At 37.9% G+C, this 20,568-nt stretch overlaps 1 long non-coding RNA gene across 1 annotated transcript; it reads left to right on the plus strand.

Annotated features, from left to right (window-relative positions):
• Window positions 1–2,165: 2,165 nt before the first annotated feature.
• Window positions 2,166–15,815, plus strand: LOC309605626. The gene is made up of 2 exons (XR_014231451.1): window positions 2,166–9,548; window positions 9,703–15,815. It is a non-coding gene; the product is annotated as an uncharacterized lncRNA (long non-coding RNA).
• The last annotated feature ends 4,753 nt before the right edge of the window (window positions 15,816–20,568 follow it).

Here is a 20,568-nt window from a genome sequence, read left to right on the forward strand (position 1 = left end):
TCTTTTCTCATGTATCTTTTTCTAGATGAGGGCTGTGCTGACCATCTATTTACCATGCAAACTGCTTCCTCCTCTCATACTCCCAGCCCTCCTGACCCTGCTCTATTTCCTCCTCAGAACTATGATCACCTCTTACTAATTATGTAATTTATTTATTTTGCATTTTGTCCTCCCTTCACTAGAATATTAGGTGATTACTTTGGATAGGTATGTTGCCAGTTTATTTCACTTGTGTGTCCCAAGCACCCAGAAGAGTCCTAGGCACATTATAGGCACTTAATTTATATGAATTAACATCATTTGATTAAATGAATGTATGAAGACTTAGGACAAAACTTATAAATTTGGGAGGCTTCCCAAAAGTTGAAAGATGTCAGCAATGAAGAAGGATGATATATCAAGTAAGTTGGTACAGCCACTGTGGAAGACAGTATAGAGGTTTCTCAAAAAACTAAAAATAGAACTACTGTATGACCTGGAAATTCCATGCCTGGGTATATATCTAAAAAAAAAAAAAAAAAACCACTAATTCAAAAAATACATGCACCCCAATATTCATAGCAGCATTATTTACAATTGCCAAGATATGGAAGCAACCTAAGTGTCCATCAACAGATGAATGGATAAAGAAGATGTGTTACACACACACACACACACACACACACACACACACAGGAGTACTACTCAGCCATTAAAAAAGGAATGAAATGTTGCCATTTGCAGCAACATGGAGGGTATTAGGCAAAGTGAAATAAGTCAGACAGAGAAAGACAAATGCTACGTATGACATCACTTATATGTGGAATCTAAAAAAATACAACAAACTAGTGAATATAACTAAAAAGAAGTAGACTCACAGATATAGAGAACAGACTAGTGGTTACCAGTGGGGAGAGGGAAGGGGAAGGGGTAATATAGGGGTAGGGAATTAAGAGGTACAAACTATTATGTATAAAATAAGCTACAAGGATATATTGTACTACCCAGGGAATATAGCAAATATTTTATAATAACTATAAATGGAGTAAAACTTTTAAAAATTGTTAATCACTATATTGTACACCCCTAACTTATATTATGCATCAACTATACTTCAATATAAAAAGAACCTCAAAAAAAGGATAAACCTTAAATCATAAGTTTTTTACCTGATAGGCCCTTTGATATTTGGGACTTGGGAGAATAAGCAGCAACCTCTTGAGAGGGAGACTAGTAAGTGCTGAGGGGAAATGTTTATTTTGAGTCCTAGTGGTGAAAAAGGATACCACAAGGAAGATGAGGATGTAGGAGAGGTTGTTTACCATGGCTGGGAATTCCAACACTCTGAGGTGGTCCCCAAGAAACAGTACTTTTATATCTCCCATGTGATTCTAAGGCACAGCCCAGCATGTGTGTCATGACCTTCAGACCGAACCCTGGCCACCACACCACATCAAGGAAGACCAGGATCTCAGGGCAATTGTGCGATCAGACACAACAAAGCAAAATGTAGCAGGTAACAACCACCACAACTACAACCATGAAAACCAACCTAACAAAGATAGCAATATACAAAACCCAGTAGTCTCACATTCACACATTTACCTCTGCATTGTCCCGGTAAAATCTGGGGCTCAGGTACAGACCTGCACAGTTCCCTGGGGTTCTCTTGGAGATAGATCATATGACCAGCCCTACTCCCCTAGGCTAGATTAGAGTTGGGGCCCTTTCTATATACTTCTATATCTTCCTGTATATCCCCTATCAAAACCCTTGTCACATGTAAAAGAAATCATTTCTTGTTTAGTATATAAGTTCTCAACATACCAACCATGACCTCCTTGAGACAAGGACTCTCCTGTTTGTTCACTGCCATATACCCAGGACTCAGCAAATGTCTGGCACATAGAAGAAATTCAATATATGTTGAATTAATGAAAAGATGAATAATGGGTGGGTGGAAGCCTCCATCCATCACTCTTCCTGTTTTCAGAAGTACTATCATCAGGGTCAGAGAGACACTGAGCCTCCTAGGGATGGAGGTAGCCACTGTCACCAGTCCTTGGCCTCAGAGAAGTGCTCTGTGCATCTTTCTTGAGTGACACCATATCATGTACACAGTAAATGTAAGCCAGCCTTTAGGGTGGAAGGAGTGTGACCCAGTTCTGTGCCCCCAAATACCTAACACAGTGTTTTATGCATAGTGTATAATCAGCAAATAGTCATTGAATGGACAGATGAATGTTTTTCCACATAGAAGTATGTATATGCATCATAACCTAAAGAAAGCCACAGACAAAGAAACCCCAAAGCAGACATCTCTAATGATGGAAATTCAGACACTGTGCCACCTGAGAGGCAGATAGACTCTAGAGGGCTAATGAGGCTTTCTGAGGGCCTTTGACCTTGTTCATTCCAAAATTTTTTGAGTTTGTTCATTCCACAAATATTTATTGAGGGCTTGCTACATACCAGGGCTGCTGTGGGCACCTAGGATATATCAATGAACAAGACAAAGATTTATGCCCTTCTAGAGGTTACCTTTTACAGGATACAATAGCAGTAGATAGTTAAATTATATGTCTAGTAGTTAAATTATATAGTGTGTTTAAAGGGCATAAATTCTCTAGAGAAAATAGAAGTAGAAGGGGCCAGTGAAGGGGCTCAGGAGTGTGGGACATGGAACGGTGTGGGGTGTTGCAGTGCTTAATTCAGTGGTCAATGTGGCTATACGAGACTGCAGACTCTGTTTAGGAGGACCAAGTCAACCTGGGTAGCTGGATTTGCTCAAGGAGAGCTTGTATATGTTTCAAAAGCATAGCTTGAATCTATAGAACCAAAACATACATTCCAAACTGAAGAGAAAGGCAGATGATAAACAACTTCAAAGAGTTTTAATGAGCTCTTTTACAAATGCTTAAGGAAGTAGAGCAGAGCAGGAAGAAAGGGTAATTTATTTGCTTTGATGCATTCTTGCTATAAATTTTAATGTGCATTTTGGGTAACTAGAGGTTGCCTTCACTATGAGTGATATTCATTGCCATTGAATGAATGATTTGGAAACAGATCATACTTACTAACATATGTTCTTGTTAAGAGCCAAGGCATGGACTGAGCAGGATGGGCCAAGGTCTGTTTTCCCTGAAGCAGTGTATGGGTGCTTCTCCCTTTCAACCACCAGCAATGGGAGAGGCATTGCAGGCCTGTGGCCAGCTTCTACAGAACTGCAAGATATAGAATGAGGCTAATCATGACCCACAATTTCTCCTTGCCTTCCTCTAGAAACTATTGTCTGGCATTGACCTTAATGGAAAACTATTGAACTGGAGGAGAATGCACTAGATTTAGTTAGTGGAAATAGGTTTTAATTCAGTGAAGACAGTGGGAGATGCTGACGAGATAAAGAAGGTGCTGCAGAGTGATTACCTGCCTGTGAGCTCAAAAGTGAGAGTTCCCTTTTGAGGCTATACTGTGCAGTCACTATAGCTGGTTACCAGGCTTAAGTCCTGTTACTTATGTTAGGAGAAAAGCCACATGTGAATGAAGAAAATAATAGTTAGTAGCTATGTTCTAACCAGATGAACATGCGAAGAAGGTTTGTTGGGAGTTTGGAATAAATGTATGCAATAGAAGAAGCTCAAGATCATTTAGACTTTGTCTTGAGTTGTAAATAAAGGGAATTGCATTGCACTGCTAGATCAAGACATTCCCTGGTACTGTGATTCTTTTGTTCTTCCTGCAGATGTGGTCATAGAATAGATAAACCAAGTGTTCAAGGAATCACATTGCATCAACTATCCTAGTGGAGTCTACATCTACACAGAAGAAAACTCATGGAAGATAGTAGAACTCACTCTCCTGGTATAGTGGCTTTTTATTAAATGGTTTATGTTTCTTACAGTTGTAGCCACTTAGAACCTTAATAATGTTCATTGGCCTTTGCTACTTCCAAGGAGGGTGAGCTGGAGGAAATGAGTAAGGATAGATTGAGGAGGGAGTCAAGAATAACCAAATCTTCCTATTTCACTTCTCTATGATATAATGACTTGAATAAAAATTTAGAGCATAAGGCAAAGTTAATGAAGATAGTTTTCAGATATTTCAGTAAAATACAAATGAAAACTCTATGTAGTAACTATGGGCATGTCAAAGAAATGGATATATTAAGATGAAATCTGCAGCTCCATAGACAATTTTTTGTTTTTCTTGAATTTTCCAGATAAATAAGGCGCAGCAAGAAATGAGCTTAATTCTGTAAACTTACCCTCTCCTTTTCATTATTTATTATTTATGCATACTAATAGTATTTTAAAATATACAACTTATATACATACATACATTCTGAAAACAATCAAAAAAATATAGGAAAGCAAAATAAGAAAATAAATATCACTCATAATTCTACCACTCAGAGATGAACACTTCCATTTTGATGTATATCTTTCTGGACTCTGTTTTCAGTAATCCTACCTTAACACATATATTATTTTATAACCTTGACAACTGTAAAACAAATAGTAAATTCTTTCCCTGTATGTCTATATAATATGGTTTTTGATCATTTAAAATAGGTACTTCTGAATGACACTATACTTAAAAACTGAAGATAGATAAATGAAAGTAACCATTAAAAAGATGGCTATTGTTTGACTAAAATTTTTCATAATATTTTTAGAAGAAAACATAGGAGAAAATCTTTGTGATCTCATCTTAGGCAAAGTTTTCTTAAGCAAGACACAAAAACCATAAATCAAACCAAACAACAACAACAAAAAGAACTTCATCAAAATTGAGAACTTCTGCAAAACAGATATCTGACAAAGGGCTTTTGTCCAAAATATATTTTAAAAGCCACTCAATTACAGGAAGACAAACAACCTCTCTACTCCACCAAGAAATGGATAAAATATTTGAACAGACATTTCACACAAGAAGATATATACATAGTTATGAAGTACATGAAACATCATTAGTCATCAGAGAAATGCAAATTAAAACAACCATACCCTCACTAGAATAATCAAAGTCAAAAATATTGAGCACACCAAGTGTTGACAACGATGTTGAGCAACTTGAATTCTCCACACTGCTGCTGAGAATGCAAAATGGTGTTGCACTTTGGAAAACAATTTGGCAATATTTTACAAAGTTAAGCATACACTGATCAGACAACAGCAATCTCACTCACTCCTAGGTATTTATCCAAGAGAAATGAAAATATGTGTTCTCAAAAAAGACTTGTACATGATTGTTCATAGTATCATTATTCATCCTAGCCAGAAAATGAAAATAACCCAAATGTTTATCAACTGTCAAATGGGTAAACAAGTTGTGGAATACTCACACAGCAAAGGAATAAGATGTTAAACACACAGCAACATGAACTAACCTAAAAAATTTTGTGCTAAGTGAAAGAAATGAAACACAAAAAGTATCTTATATGATTGTATTTATATGAGATACTAGAAATGCAGGTCATTGAGGGCTTCGGGAAAGGGGTTGTGGAAGGGGATGGTGGTTACATGACTGTGTACAAAATGTACGCTTAAAAAGAATGAATTTTATTGTACATAAGTTATGCCTGAATAAGCTGGGAAAAAGTGAATAGATATATGAAAATTACTATAAAGAAAAGAGCTATTGTTTGGATGCCTTGACTATGCCAAAGTCACAGAATCAAGAGGTTTCATTAACTTTTCCCCTCAGTATCAGTATCACGTGATTGATATGACTTTCAGAAAAGATACTTCTTTGCTTTAATCAGTCATTATTGATTTGTCTTTTGGATTTATGTAGCCAATATTCTATGGAGCATTCAAGTTTAATTCATAAAATCTGAACCTTGTCTATTTTTAATATTTTTGAAGTGAGAATAACAAAAGAAATGGAGGTGGAAATAAAAGAGTGAGGATGTGCAATAAACATTACAAGATCAAAGGAATTCATAACAGTAAGCAAAAGTGCAAACAACTCAGCAACTATCTCATAGTTGAAGACCTTATGAGGCATTATATGCCTCAAAGATGTACCAATTGCCACTTACATAATGTGTACAAATATGCAATTCAATTCAACCAACATTTATGAAGTCTTTACAAAAAACTAGACCTTTGGCTAGTTCAAAAGTGCTGGACCATTATCTAGGGGTTCAAAGACATATATTCCTTGTCTTCCAAAAACCTAGTGAAGAAACAAGCACTCTGACAAATATCTACAATTCAAAGATGTTATAACAAAGCTATACAAAAAATACAATGGCAACCAGACATAGGAGTAATCAATTCTGCCTAGGAATTTCAATGATGGCTTCTCAAATGTGACATTTGAGCTGGAGTTTTTCAGAAAAGTAGGAAGGGAATTCCATGCAGAGGGAACAGCAGGAGCAAAAGAGCAAGGGTATGAATATATATAGTAGATTCAGCCTACACGGAAAATTCAAATCAGAATGGCAGAGAGGAGATATGGTAAGATATAAGGATGGCAAGGGTCAAGCAGAGAAGGGTCATGCTGAGTGTTTTTTATTTTCTTCTACTTGAATGGAGAGCTAAAATAGGCCTTCAACCATGGTATAGTAGCTGCTTTGTGTTCCTTTTACTGAATCAGCACTCACTCCCTCCAGCTGCTGTACGTGTTGGCTGCTGAATACTAACAACTGCCTCTCTTTGGAAAATTGTCTTCAGCTGACAAGTCACTTTGGCTTGGAAGTCACTCCTCCTCCCCTACCAAAATCTCAGGCAATCCACAGCCAAAGATGGAGTTAACTGAAGGTACAAGAGGCTAACCCCTTTACCTTAAGAGAGAACAACTCTGTGTTGTGATTTATGCTTATGAGCCCTTCCCCTGTGGATGGGACCAAGGCTAGACTTCATCTGACAACACACCCTTCTCCCTTTCCTATCTTCTTTGCTCCCTCCCTGACAGGTTTTTCCTGAGAGGACCCTTCAGTAAATCACAAGCACCTCACCTCCTGTTCCAGGCTCCACTTCTATAAAGAACCTGACTAAAGGCACCAGGGAATAAGGTGATCAGATTTATGTTTTAGAAGGAGATCTCAGGAGTGTGGAGGTTGGACAAATTTTAGCAGAGCGGAAGGTTCAAGGTTCATTTGGGCAATTTTGAGGGCCAGCATCAGGGCATCAACTGTATGGGGACAAGGAAAGGGGGAAGTGATTCCATTATCTCCTGGGTCAAGAAATGTTTGAATAAGGGAAAAAAGTGTAGGATGACCCTCAATTTTTGAGGGCAGTTAGGTGGATGATGATATATCATTTACTTACCTGCACAATGAAAGAAAGGAAAGACATCTGGGAGGCAAGATGTAGACAGAATTGACCTTGTTACACCTTAAATTTGAGGTATCTAATGGGGCTTCCAGGAGATAATGTCCAGTTAATAGTGTGCAATAATAAGTTTCCAGAGCTCAAGAGAGAGGGCTGGGATAGAAAAGCAGATGTGGGAGCCACCGACATTCAACTAGTCATTGAAGCTATAACTACAGTTGAGGAAAAGTGAGCCATGGACCATTTCTGGAGAACTAACACTTGAGAAGCTACTGGAAGAAGAGAAACCATCTGAAGAGTTAATGAAGGACTCCAAGGGGAGAGAGGAGAATCTGAAAAAAGAGATAATGTCCAAACAAGAGAAAATATATTCCTGAAAAGAATAGTCAGAGATATTAAGGACCATGAATAGTTGAAGGAGATGAATACTAAGAAGAAGCCAACTGATTTGGTAACATGGAGGCTCTAAATGACTGTCACAGAACTATTTCAATCTGTGGTGAGGACAGAGCTCAGTGACACTGAGTTGAGGAGTGAATGGGAATTGAGATTGAAGAGGCCAGAAGCTTGCAACACAAGAATTTACCCTGTAGTTTCGTTCTCCATACTAAACAGAGTTATTTTTATTCCTCGCTCATAGCCAGTTTTCTGTTTGGGCTGTGGAAGAGAATTGTGCAACTGTCACAAAGCAGAAGCATCTCTGAAGTGGGAGGTACGAGAGGCTTAGAAACTTTTTTAAACTGTGAAAAAGTAAGATCTTAGCCAGTCAGCCAACCTTCCTGCCCAACCACAACTCTGCAAGAGCAGCTCAAAAGTTCCCTGGAAAAGCCCTCGGAGTCCCAACCCACTTCAGGCATGCAGATCCCATGCTGTGATCCTGGTGGAGTCCTGGAGGTACTGCACTCCAACACCAGGAACTAAAGTTCACAGGCACCTCAGTACATGAAAAATGCATTTCCCTTGGAATTGTGACATTCATGGGAGGATAGAGAAGAATGAAGAGAAAGGGTTCAGATAAAGCTGCACTTCCAAAACTGTTCCTTGTTTTAAATACTTTTTTGTTTCTGTCTTATAAAAATCTTTCTATTCAGTACTTCTTTCTTTGTGTTTGGTTAATTCATGCTGTTTTTCTCATTTCTGCTCCTGTCTCTACAACATATGCCTAAGTTTTAATGTAGAGGAAAAAGCTCAAACTCAGGAGAAAGTCTGCATTGGAAATAGGCTTTAAGATAGGATACTCTGCTGAATCTAGGTTATGTGCCTCCTCAGATTTGCTCAGCTCCACTGGTTGACCACTTGCTCAATGGAGAGCTCTGACTGCTGCCACCTAGCCTAGCCTCTTAGTATTTTAGGCTTTTTCAGCTTCCCTTGGGGGTGAGGGCCAGGAGAGGCAAAGTCTCCATCTCACCTGACCTCACCCAGCGAGACAGACTATGGCTCCCCCAACAACTTCTAGATACAAAGAAATAACTACACTAGTTTTTCTAGCAGCTATTCTGAAGGGCCAGGAAACACAACCTAAAAGTGCAGGAAGGTCAACATCCCATGGGACAAACTTTGATTAGTAAGAACTAGGACATGGGAAGAAGCCAGCCTCTTCCTCCCACCCTCCATCAGAGTGAAGTGAGGCATGGTGTTTCTGCCCAGCCTCTCTGGAAGACATTTTACCTAGTCAAGCCACAGCTGTGTTTCTTGTGAAGATGTGGCCAGCTTGGTAGGGCAACACCTTGAATATGCTTTTCCCTCTTTCTTGGATTACATCCCTTTTTCCCTCTCACTGATGGCCGTGGAAATGCACCTTACAGTAAAACCTTGGTAAATAAGCTTCGTCTCAGCCTTTGTTTGCTATGGAACCCAGGTTAAGCCAGAGACCTAAACTTAGAAGAGAGAACTGTTCATAAAACTTAGAATTGAAAGGGTCTTTAAAGACAATCAAGCTCAAACTCTCACCCAGCAGAGGAAACTTTCTTTCACATGTTTGGGCATGTCTAATACAGGGATTATTTCCTGGAGAGTCCATTCATTCCATTATGGAGGACACAGTCTATGGAAATTTCTTTCTTACATTAGGACAAAAATCTGCTCTTTTTTTGTACCTTCTGCCCATTAGTTCTAGAGTTGACTTCTACTTGGGTGTCAGGCTTTAAAGAAAAGCATGATCCCAGAGCTACCCATTTGAAAATGCCAATCCTGAAAAAGTACACATGGAAATAACTCTGAATTCAATGAAAACATACACAAGTAAGGAAACTTGTTTTATCCATTTCCATCCTATTGCAAAAAATATAGGTGGGAGAAGAAGATGGTGGAAGAGTAAGACGCAGAGATCACCTTCCTTCCCACAGATACATTAGAAATACATCTACACATGGAACTGCTCCTACAGAACACCCACTGAACGCTGGCAGAGAACGTCAGACCTCCCAAAAGGCAAAAAATATAGGTGGTATAACCAAAATAAATTAGATTACCTAACTCTTTCCCCAGTTAACAAAGTGCCAAGCAGGTGCTGGTTATGTCTTGCCAATTTGCATCAGCTTCCTTAAAGTTCTAAATGAAATTTAAGTTGAATAAAAGGAGGTCAAGCTGTTACATAATGCTTCTCTAGAGATTGTACATGAAACCTGGTTGGTCACTGAAGTACCACAGTCATTTCCTAGAGATTCCCTGTTCCTCCCCTACATTCTCATTCATATTCTACCTGTCTTTATCATGACACTCACCTCACGGTGCTAGAACTCTTTGTTTTTGTCTATTCCTCTCTCATTAGATTATGGCTCTTCAAAAGTGAGAATTGTCTTCTTCATATTTCTAGTCAACCCCATGCCTCTGATCCTCATGATAAAGCCAACCATACTCTACATAGCAGGCTTCAAGTGTGTGATGCCTGGATTAATTAATATTCCTTTTTCCTAATCCCTAAATTAAGAATATAAATGCAGGTAGGCCTGTTTCTCTGTCAAGTTAGGGTAATTGTTGCTGAATGAGTGAGATAAAACAACTGAAAATTACTATTTTTTCTAGACTAGTAAAAAGAAATATAAAGCATAAATATTTTGACATTCCCAGTGGTATTTTGGGTAAGTGGCTTGAACTAAATTTGTGGAAGTAATGTTACTTCTTAATTCTCCTCTTTTTAATCTTAGTTCTGTGCCTTTTTTTCATTTTCTTGACAATGAAGTTCTTCTTCTTCAAACAGAGCTCTTTGATTCTTTCCCCAGCACCCTAAAGAAGGCCTCAGGGCCAGAACTTTTGTGTCACGCTGTAACACATTACCTGTGTAAACTGTGCTTTTTAGAAATAGCAGCCCAGCAATGCAAGCACAATGATACTTTTATTTTCAAAATTGTTTATTCTGACATGTTTCTCAGAACTAAAGTTTGGCATATTTATCATTTTCCTCCTATTTCTTGAAAACACTAAAGTGGTAAAGGATTGGCACCTCATTTGTCAAAAAGCTAGCTTAATTTAAGACTGTGGTCTGTGGCCTCAGAATAAAGTTAAGGTGCTGACCTACGCCGACATGACTTTCTCCTGGCCGGCATGAGGACACCTACACAGTATGAGTGTTAGGTGTCCCTGAGGAAAGTTCACTCTCTCCATACAGAATCACATTTTGGTAGCTCAATTTTCTCACTGATAAAAGCAATAGCATTCTTTTTTTAAAAAAATAATTTTTACTGGAGTATAGTTGCTTTACAATGTTCTGTTAGCTTCTACTGAACAGCAAAATGAATCAGCCATACATATACATATATCCCCTCCATTTAGGACACCACAGTACATTAAGTAGAGCTCCCTGTGCTATGCAGTATATTCCCATCAGTTGTCTATTTCATACATAGTATCAATAGTGTATATGTATCAATCCCAAAATGCACAAAATTACCTGAGAAGGTTAATTTAGGTCATTCCCAGCCACTAATACCTCTGTTTCATTTACTTCATCAAATTGATTAGGCTGTAATGCAGTGGGCCCGAAGGAGAAGATTTTGATGGGGCAGGGGGAGGAAATGTCAACATTCTCTCTTGAGTCTGAGATAATTTTAAGTAAGTAAAGCCTAATAGAGCCCTACAGTAGGGGCTTGTGGTTGTAAAATGACAGAAGGTAGCAGGATCCAGGAGCTCTGAAGGGAAGCTTGGGGCCTCTGAAGGAATTTCACATTAAGCCTACTTCACAATTTTGCCCAGATCTAGTCCTTCCTGAAAACAACAGAAGCTGCCCCACCACATTGCTTAAAAACAAACATCAGGAAGTAAGGACTAGAATAGGGAGAGCTAAGTGCAATATTGATTTTAATTTAAATCTCTAACCTACTTCTGTTCATTAGATAGGATGATTGTTAGAGCTGCCTGGCACACCTTGGAAACAAAACAACACACACACAACATGAAAAGAAACTCGCTCAAATCATGTATTTAATATTGCCATCTTCAGTGGATAGTCTTATTTACTCTGGACTTAGTTGGGGTAAAGCAATAGCTTCCCATGATTGGATAGATTGTGGTTTCAATGGAAAAAAAATATTACCTGCCATATCAGTAAACAAAGGATGTTACAGCCATCAAGCCACTATAGCCACCACTGACAGTGAGCCCTGAGGGAACTCAGGATGGAGATAAACGAGCTGCCCACTGCCAAGTCCTCAGCCGCTGCAGCCACCCCCAGTGTTACACCCTGAGAGGACTCAGGATGGGAAAAAATGTGGATACTGGCCCTAGATAGCTAAGGTGCAACGTTATCGAAGGAATGATTACAGTGAGCCCAGACTCTTGCATCTTCCCATACACAGAAAAGCACTAAATTCCTTAACTTGAAATATCTGGTTTTCTTTAATTAATGGTAATCTTTTGAAGTTCCAACTACCTGGTCTTTCTTGCAAAAGCTCCTATGTATCCTGGCTCCTCCCTTACCTTTTTGGAGTATCTCAGCTATCTGAGAGGCTGTGTCCTAGGCTTAAGCCCTTAGTTTTGTCCACCAAATAAAACATAATTCTCACCTTTTAGGTTGTGAATTTTTTTTCAGTTGACAACAGCAACGAAGCAAAGGCATAATTTAGCCATCGATTTAGGTTAAGATCTGCTCCTCAAAACAAATTCTTCATGTCACCCTTTGAATAAGACAGCACTGGTAACAATCAAGTGGAAAAAAATCCCTAACCAGCCTTCTGCCTTTTATATAGATCATCAGAAGACTCTCTATAGTAGTTCTTGATACTATTTAGGATTATTCTAAAGAGTTCTAACATAATTGCAGAGTTGACTGCAATCAGTGTTCATTAGAGGTACAATGTTAAGTGATAAAACTGAGACATACATACCATAAAAGTCATGATGGTCCTACTGTGGATTCTTCAATGTCTTCATCATCATTATCATCATCAACAACAATAACAACAATGTATTTGAGTGTCATGACACTTAGGACACCGATAGTCACTTGGGCTGTAAAAAATAACAATAAAAGTATTAATATTCCACTTTAAAAACAATATACCCAGAGGAACATATTTATAGGTAATTAACTAGAATGGATATCTGTATATGTATGTATGTGTACATATATACATACATATATATTTCTTTTTTTAATTTCTTAAATCATGAACTTGTTCTCAGGATTAAATTTAAAAATTCACTTAAAACACTTTGTGCCTGTCTTATAGTATTCAATAAATGCTTATTTCACCCTGCCTTCCCCTCCCCCACCATAAGCATCACTGAAGGAACTGGAGCAGTTTAATCAGGAGAAGGGAATGAATAGACAGATTTTCCCATCCAATTGTAACCAAGCAGAGTCCTGTGGGGCCTACCATGGACAGACCCCCCTCCCACATATCCTCTGCTTTAACTCCTCTCTGAAATACCTAGATAACAGTATCTGATGTATGCTTCTTGAGTTGTTTCGCAGATGCTAAAACTCTCACCAAATGGAAGGAATTAACTATCTGATGACCATGAGCACATAGCCCCCAGACCTACTGGAGCCTGAAGATTGATAGTGTGACACTGCTCTGTTACCTCACCATCAACCAATCAGAGAATTGTGCATGAGCTGGTCTCATACCATGTGACTCCCCTTCTTTATCTTGCCTTTAAAAATTATTTCCTGAAACCCACTGGGAAGTTCAGGTATTTTGAGCACTAGCTGCCCTGGATTCCTTGCTTTGGCACCCTGCAATAAACACTGCAGTTTCTTTCACCAAAACCCACTGTCAGTAGACTGGCTTTACTGTGTCCAGGCGAGTGAACCCAAGTTTGGTTCAGTAACACAAATGTGGCTTCTTCAAGATGCCACAGTCTTTTTTTTGGGGGGGGGCGGTTAATTTATAGGTATCCTGGGCCACTGAGACAGAAGTAACAGTAGGATGTTTAGACGATTCTCAGCAACATCTTGGACAATGGTGTGGAACATCTCCTAGCCATGCACACACATCTGTCAATGGGAGATCCTCACCTCATAGGAACCAAAAGTAGCTCCTTATTGTGGGTGGTGTGTAAGGGAGGTTCATTCAATGGCAATGAGTGGACTTCAAGTATTAACTCGACTTTTCTATAACCAGAGTCAGTCCCTCATGGTGCTCAGCTGGCACACAATACTGTCTTCATTTCTCTCTATGTGGTCCCCCTAGTTCTGATTCTCTTATCGCTGCACCCTCCAACCTCCTCCAAGAATATGTGCCATCACCATATCATTTTCACATCAAATACTTATGGCATAAACTCCGTTTCATGATCCTTTCAGAGCCTCCTATTTTGAATTTCAAGAATCAATTCTGGAGGTCAGAAAAACAGAACAATAATTTTGAATTTACTTTTTCATTCCAGCTTTAACAATGATGATTCTCCTCAAGGTTACACATCTTCCTCTGCTTGACTGAGAGGGTAGGAAAAGGAAGGGTGAAAAAGAACATATCCATAACGATGAATAATTCAGGGACTATGTGGCTATTAAAATTGCTCCCAAACTGGACATTCTATGGTTATACAACACAAACCAGGTTCACAATCCTTCTGAAGCAACAAAATGTATATAAAGAGCTAACAACATAGGGAACAGCAAACATGAAGTCCTGGACAAATGGCTTAGACAAAAATTCAGACAAGCTGGAAGGTAGGAGAGACTGATGTGATCTAGGGCAATCTCTTGTATTTGGTACGGTTTTCACATAATAGAAGATCACTTGGATTTATACTTAATTCTATTTCTGCCACTGAAGGAGACTAATAAGAGATGTTGAATAATTAAGGGGACTCTGACATGAAATGAACCTTAGAAGCTGGTATGTATAAGTTCCGGCCATGACTAATCTCTGAGCCATTTCATGCTGGATTCAGTTTCCTACCCTCATCTAAACCCACTGGACTAGGATCCTGACAACTTGCCTGGAACTTGTCTTACCCTTCTACCTGTCAGTCTCTGTCTAAAAATCTCTCCTGAAAAGACAGATCCTGTAATTCATAAAACAGAGGCCCACCCACTTGTAATATCACTGTCCACCTAGAACCTTTCACTGATATAAACAACTTGGATTAAGCACACCCTCCTTACCACTAACCATTGTACTGTACATGGTTCCACTAGTGCGCCATCTCTTCCACAGGCCAGGTCTTAACAATTCCTGGTTGGGAGTTCCTTACTTCTTAGAGCCTGGCTTCCTCCTCTTCCCTATTAGTTCAAAAGGTGAGTCATTAGCTTGACTTATGACCAGATATTTTTTATTGGCAAAAAATTGGAATTATTAGGGGATTCGTGATGAGAAATGTTAGTTCTGTACCCCATAGTTAAGTACTCTGCATGAAGCATGTGCTGAATGAAGAATTTATAAATATTCATCCAAAGATATTAAGCGGATAATAAGGACATATTATAAATAACTGCACTATAATTACTTTGACAACTTATATGAAATAGACATATATCTTGAAAGAAATAAACTACCAAAGCTCACTAAAGAAGAAACAGAGTTTATGCCATAAGTATTGTATGGGAAAATGAGATAGTGATGGCACATATTTAATTTCTGAATAGTCCTATATTTTTAAAGAAATTGAATTTTTAATGAAAAACATTTCCACACAGAAAACTTCAGACCTAGGAGGCTTCAATTAGTGAAATATGTCACACATTTAAGGTAGATATAATGCCAATTTAACACAAATTCTTCCAGAAAATAGAAGAGAATGAATAATTCCCAACACATTCTATTCATCCAATGTTACCGTGATACCAAAACCCAGAAAACAATATTATAAACAGACAAAATCAAAGACCAATATCTCTCATGAAAATACATGCAAAAATCATTAACAAAATATATATATTAAAATTATAAATATATCATATATATCATATATATATATATATATAGTCATAGTGATCAAAGGAAGTAGTTCTAGGAATGTGAGGTTGGTTTAACATACAAAAAAAAAATCATTGCAATTCACTATGTTAACAGAATAAAAGAAAAAATATATGACCACTTAAATAGATCTAAAGAAGTATTCAATAAAATCCAATCCTACTCATGTTAAACCCTCTCAGCAAATTAAGAATAGATGGAAACTTCCTCAAACTGATAGCAAGCATCTATAAAAAACTTAACATCATACTTAATGGTGAGAGAATGAATGCTTTCCCCCTAAGATAAGAAACATGGCAAGAACTTCCACTCTTTCCACTTCTATTCAACAATGGTTGGAAGAACTAGCTAGTACAAGAAGGCAAGAAAAGGAAACAAAAGAAATTAATGATGGAAAGGAAAAAATAAAACTGTATTTATTTGCAGATGACAAAAGCATGTACATATAAAATCCTAGAGAATCTATATAAAAACTACCAGAACAAATATGTGAATTTATTAAGGTTGCAGAATACAAGGTCTCCAAGCAAAAATAAATAATATTTCTATATAGTAACTATAAACACTTAGAAATGGAAAATTTTAAAACATCATCTACAGTAACATTAAAAAACAAAAAGTACTTAGGGTAAAATTTAACAAAAATATGTGTAAGGCCTACATAGTGAAAACTAAAAAACATTGCCTAGAGAAATTAAAGAAGATAGATATACCATGGTTATGGATAGGATGATTCAGTAATGTTAAGATACCATTTCTCTCCAAAGTGACCTATAGATTCAAAGCAATCAAAATAAAAATCTCAGCAGGCATCTCTGTAGAAATTGCCTAGCTGATTCTAAAATGCATATGAATATAAAAAAGATCCAGAGTAGTCCTAAAATTTTTAAGACCAAAGTTGGATACTTATACTACCTGATTTCAAGACTTACTGTAAAGTGACAATGATGAAGATTGTGTGATACTGGTGTAAGGCTAGTAGAACAGTAGAAAATCAAGAAATAGACTCTATGTATAAAGCCAATTGGTTTTGGACAAAGACGTTAAGGTGATTCAATTGGGAAGGGACAGTTTTTTCAAGAAATAGTGCTGGAAAAATTAGATATACCTATAGAAAAAAAAAGAGAACCTTCAACCCTTACCTCACCTTACATAGAAAAATGGATCATAAAGCTATAAAACATCTAGAAGTAAGCAAAGGAAAATGTAAAGTTTTTGTGATTTTAAGTTAGGTAAGGTTTTTCTTAAGGAGGACACGAAAAGTATGAATCATAAAAGAAAAAATATTGATGTACTGAACTTCATAAAATTTAAAAACACCTCCTCTTCAAAAGGCACTCTTAAGAAAATGAAAAGTCAAGCTTAAGAAGGGGTGAAAATATTATTTATACATATATCTGCCAACTCATATAAGTCAATAATAATAATTTGAATAATTCAATTTAAAATGAACAAAATATATTAGTAGACACTTCCTGAAAGCAAATAGACTCATGAAGAGATGCTTAATGAATATGGACATGCAAATTAAAATCACAATAAGATACAATCAGCCACTTTGGAAAATAGTTAAAGAGGGAGGGAAAAAGGGAAGGAGAGAAGGAGGGAAGGAGGGTAAGAAGGAAGAAAGGGAGGAAAAGGAAGGAAGGAATGAAGGAAGGAAGGAAGGAAGGAAGGAAAGAAGGGAGGAAGGGAGGGAGGAAAGAAGGAAAGGAACAGCTCTATCTGCTTAAAGCACAGGTTAGAGCCCTGAAGCCCTACCCATTCAGGTCTCTTCATTCCACATCCTCCTACTAACTTTCACCTCTGAGCCCCATTCAAGCAACCTCTGGGACTGAACAGTACGTAGTTTGAAAACTGTTGCTTCAGAGCAACTCTCTCAGCTCAGGAGCAAACTTTAGAATATAAGAAGAGAGCGATCAAGCCATTTGAATTTTGCTTTAATATTTAATTTCTAGTTCTTCTTAATCTAAACTCCTAGAAAGGCTGAAAGTGAAATACCTTCACTATTCTGTCTACCATAGCTAAGGATGCTAAGTACCTGTGAATAAAACACCTACATAACATATCAAAGTTAACACAACTTACCAAAGCTTGCTCATCCCATATGTCTACTAAATTAACTTCACTAGATGACACTAGATGAGGCCATTCATGGCTTGAGACTTGCTTTTACTGCTCAACTGTCCATTACTTGAATGTATAATAGCTAATTAAATTCCCTTCTCAGAGTACAGCTCCAGGGATATGTAGGTAACTCTGCAAAGTCATGGGAAGCATTTATTACCATCATTACTGAACCCAAGGTATAAAAAGCTAAAAATGGAAACAATCATACAGTGAAACCTCAGGAAGAAAACACTGACCAATTAACTCTGTGTATGAAAGCTGAAGCAGTTTTTATCATGCAAGAAAATTAATCCTGCTGTGTTCAACTCGTTAAAATACTGACAAGTAAAATGTTCCCCACCCCAGATTATGACAAATAAATCTTTGCTAAAACTCCAGATGAACAAGGGATATTGCCTTTATACAAGTAAAGTATTATTAACCTCTGTTTGTCCAAAGCTCTGTGGTAGATCTGAGGTGGCAATAAAACTGATATATCTACCACTCATTTTATTTTCCGCAACAAAGTGTTCCATAGCAACAAGGCACTGAACTGAGAACAAAAGACAATGGTTTTATTTTCTTCTCTCCAACCTATTCTCACCATGAGAATAATCTTGGGCAAGTCATTTGAACACCCTGGGCTTTGGCAGTCTTATATGCAAAATGAGGTTATTAGACTAGATAAACTCTCCCATTGCTATTCGTACTAGAAACATCTAAAATGCTACCAACGTTGACCCCACCCATGACCACCTTCTCTTTGGCACCTGTTTCATTGCATTTTAGAAACGGGAAAGATTGTGAAAGGAAGATGGGGAAAAGAAGTGGAAGATGAAGTGAAACCTATTCAGGTTTAAAATCAGCAAAAAAATTGGAACAATAACTGGCTTCATTTCATTCCTTCTCCCTTCCTGCCACAGGTCATATTCAGATCCATAAGAAACATAGAAAAAGTGTCTAAGGCAGAAGTCATTACCTCCCCACCAGCAGATGGCCTCATATGAAATGTATGAAATGGAGAAAGGAAACCCAGGAAAGTTGTCCCCACATTGCTCATATTTTACTGTCACACTCTGGAAAAGGAGAAGTCAGGAGGAAGGAACTAAGAAAGAGCCCAGCAATGCGGATGCCTTAGAACTCAGCTCCTCAAGGCGAGATAAAGACTTCCCAAACTGGGAAGTGTAGGATATTTTATTGCAAGCAGACTGGAGTTTCATTGACTCTTCGAACAATCATGGGTAAGACTATTCTCTATATCCTGATTTTGCTTCCTATATATCAAGAGAAAATACTAAAACTTCTATTCAGAAAATATTAATTGAATATCTGCTCTGATCTAGGCACATGGACATTGGTCTTAAGGAGCTCACAGTCTAGTGAGGGTGACAGATATGCACATGAGCAACTAGGCACTAAGACAGCCAGTAACAAGAATTAAGTTAAAGGCACAGCAAAGCACTGGGAGCCAGAGGAAGGAGAGACTATTTAGCATAGCCTTTCTCTTTCTCCTTTCTGTGACAGGATAACTTTTTCCCATTATCTGCTGGATTTTCTGGGATGAAATATGTCTTTTTCAGATTTTGGGTCATTTGTCTTTCTCTTTCAATACCTAGTCATTGGCAGGCAACCTGTTGATGATCAATAAAGACTGAACTGACTGACTGTCATTTCTGATCACAGATGACGTTGGATGAATCTTACAGGGAATGTGATGGACAGTGAGAGAATGGAAATCCCTTTCCACCAAAATTTCACACAGGTTCTGCTCTCCAGCAGCTGTCATCACTCTTGTGCAAGTCATGTCCTCTTCCTGATTCGTGGTCAGTATCTGTGCCCCCTGGGCATCAGACTTTTCTTATCATTTCAGAAGCAGACCCTGATACATATGAAAATACATTAAAACCTTCTCAGAAAAATAATTAGCTACCCTTTGCGGGGGGTGGGGTGGTTTTTGGATAAAGGGAGAAGAAAAGGTGGAGGAGAATATATACAGAAAAAGTGATTTTCAAACTTCTTGTGTGATTCTATTTAGCTCAGTTTTTATGGCCATGAAGTTATCGCTAATATGTAATCCTTCCCTTAATAAAAAAACATTACCACTGTCCTGCCTTCAGTGGAAAAGGGGCAAACTTTGAGAAGTCCTTCTCATTCACTCTTGCCTCTTATAAGTGTTTGAATTTAATCAACCTGGATTGGAGTCACAGGTGTCATTAACAATGGGTCACTTTCTTTGTCTGAACCTGTTTCCTTTTGTGTATCAGTTTTCAGCCATAAAATGAGGATGATAATTCCATCTATGTCATAGGGTTATTAGGAAGATTCAAGGAAATAATCTATTTATAACACTAGGAACAATAACCTGGTCCATAGAAAGCACTTAGAAAATGTTAACTTTTGTTATAGAATGCACTTTTACTGTGTGTTCAAAGGCCATGAGAACACCTTGTTTCTACCCTTAGATGATACCAATCTTTATCCTCAAAAAATACTTGAGCTATTAAACTATGGGCTTTGGGGACATTTAAAGCATAATAATCTCTATGGGAGTACTTTTTTCTGCCACTTACAAGCTGCATGATTTGGGGCTTTCTGCAAAGTGAGGATAATAATATCTACCCCATAGATATTTGTTGGGATGATTAAGTGAGTTAATGCATGCAATTTCCTTATCAAGATACTTAAATAAGTTGGCTGACCATGGCTCCTGCTTTGCCAAGGAAGATGGTTCTTCTCATTGTCCCTGTAGATGAATTGGTCTTCAGCAGCCAAGATATACATACCTTATAGCAATATCGTCATTGGCTGAGGCTCCTGGGATTGTGAGCAAGCATCTG

Source organism: Balaenoptera borealis, assembly GCF_965194805.1.
Source record: "Balaenoptera borealis genome assembly, chromosome: 1".
Classification (NCBI taxonomy): domain Eukaryota; kingdom Metazoa; phylum Chordata; class Mammalia; order Artiodactyla; family Balaenopteridae; genus Balaenoptera; species Balaenoptera borealis.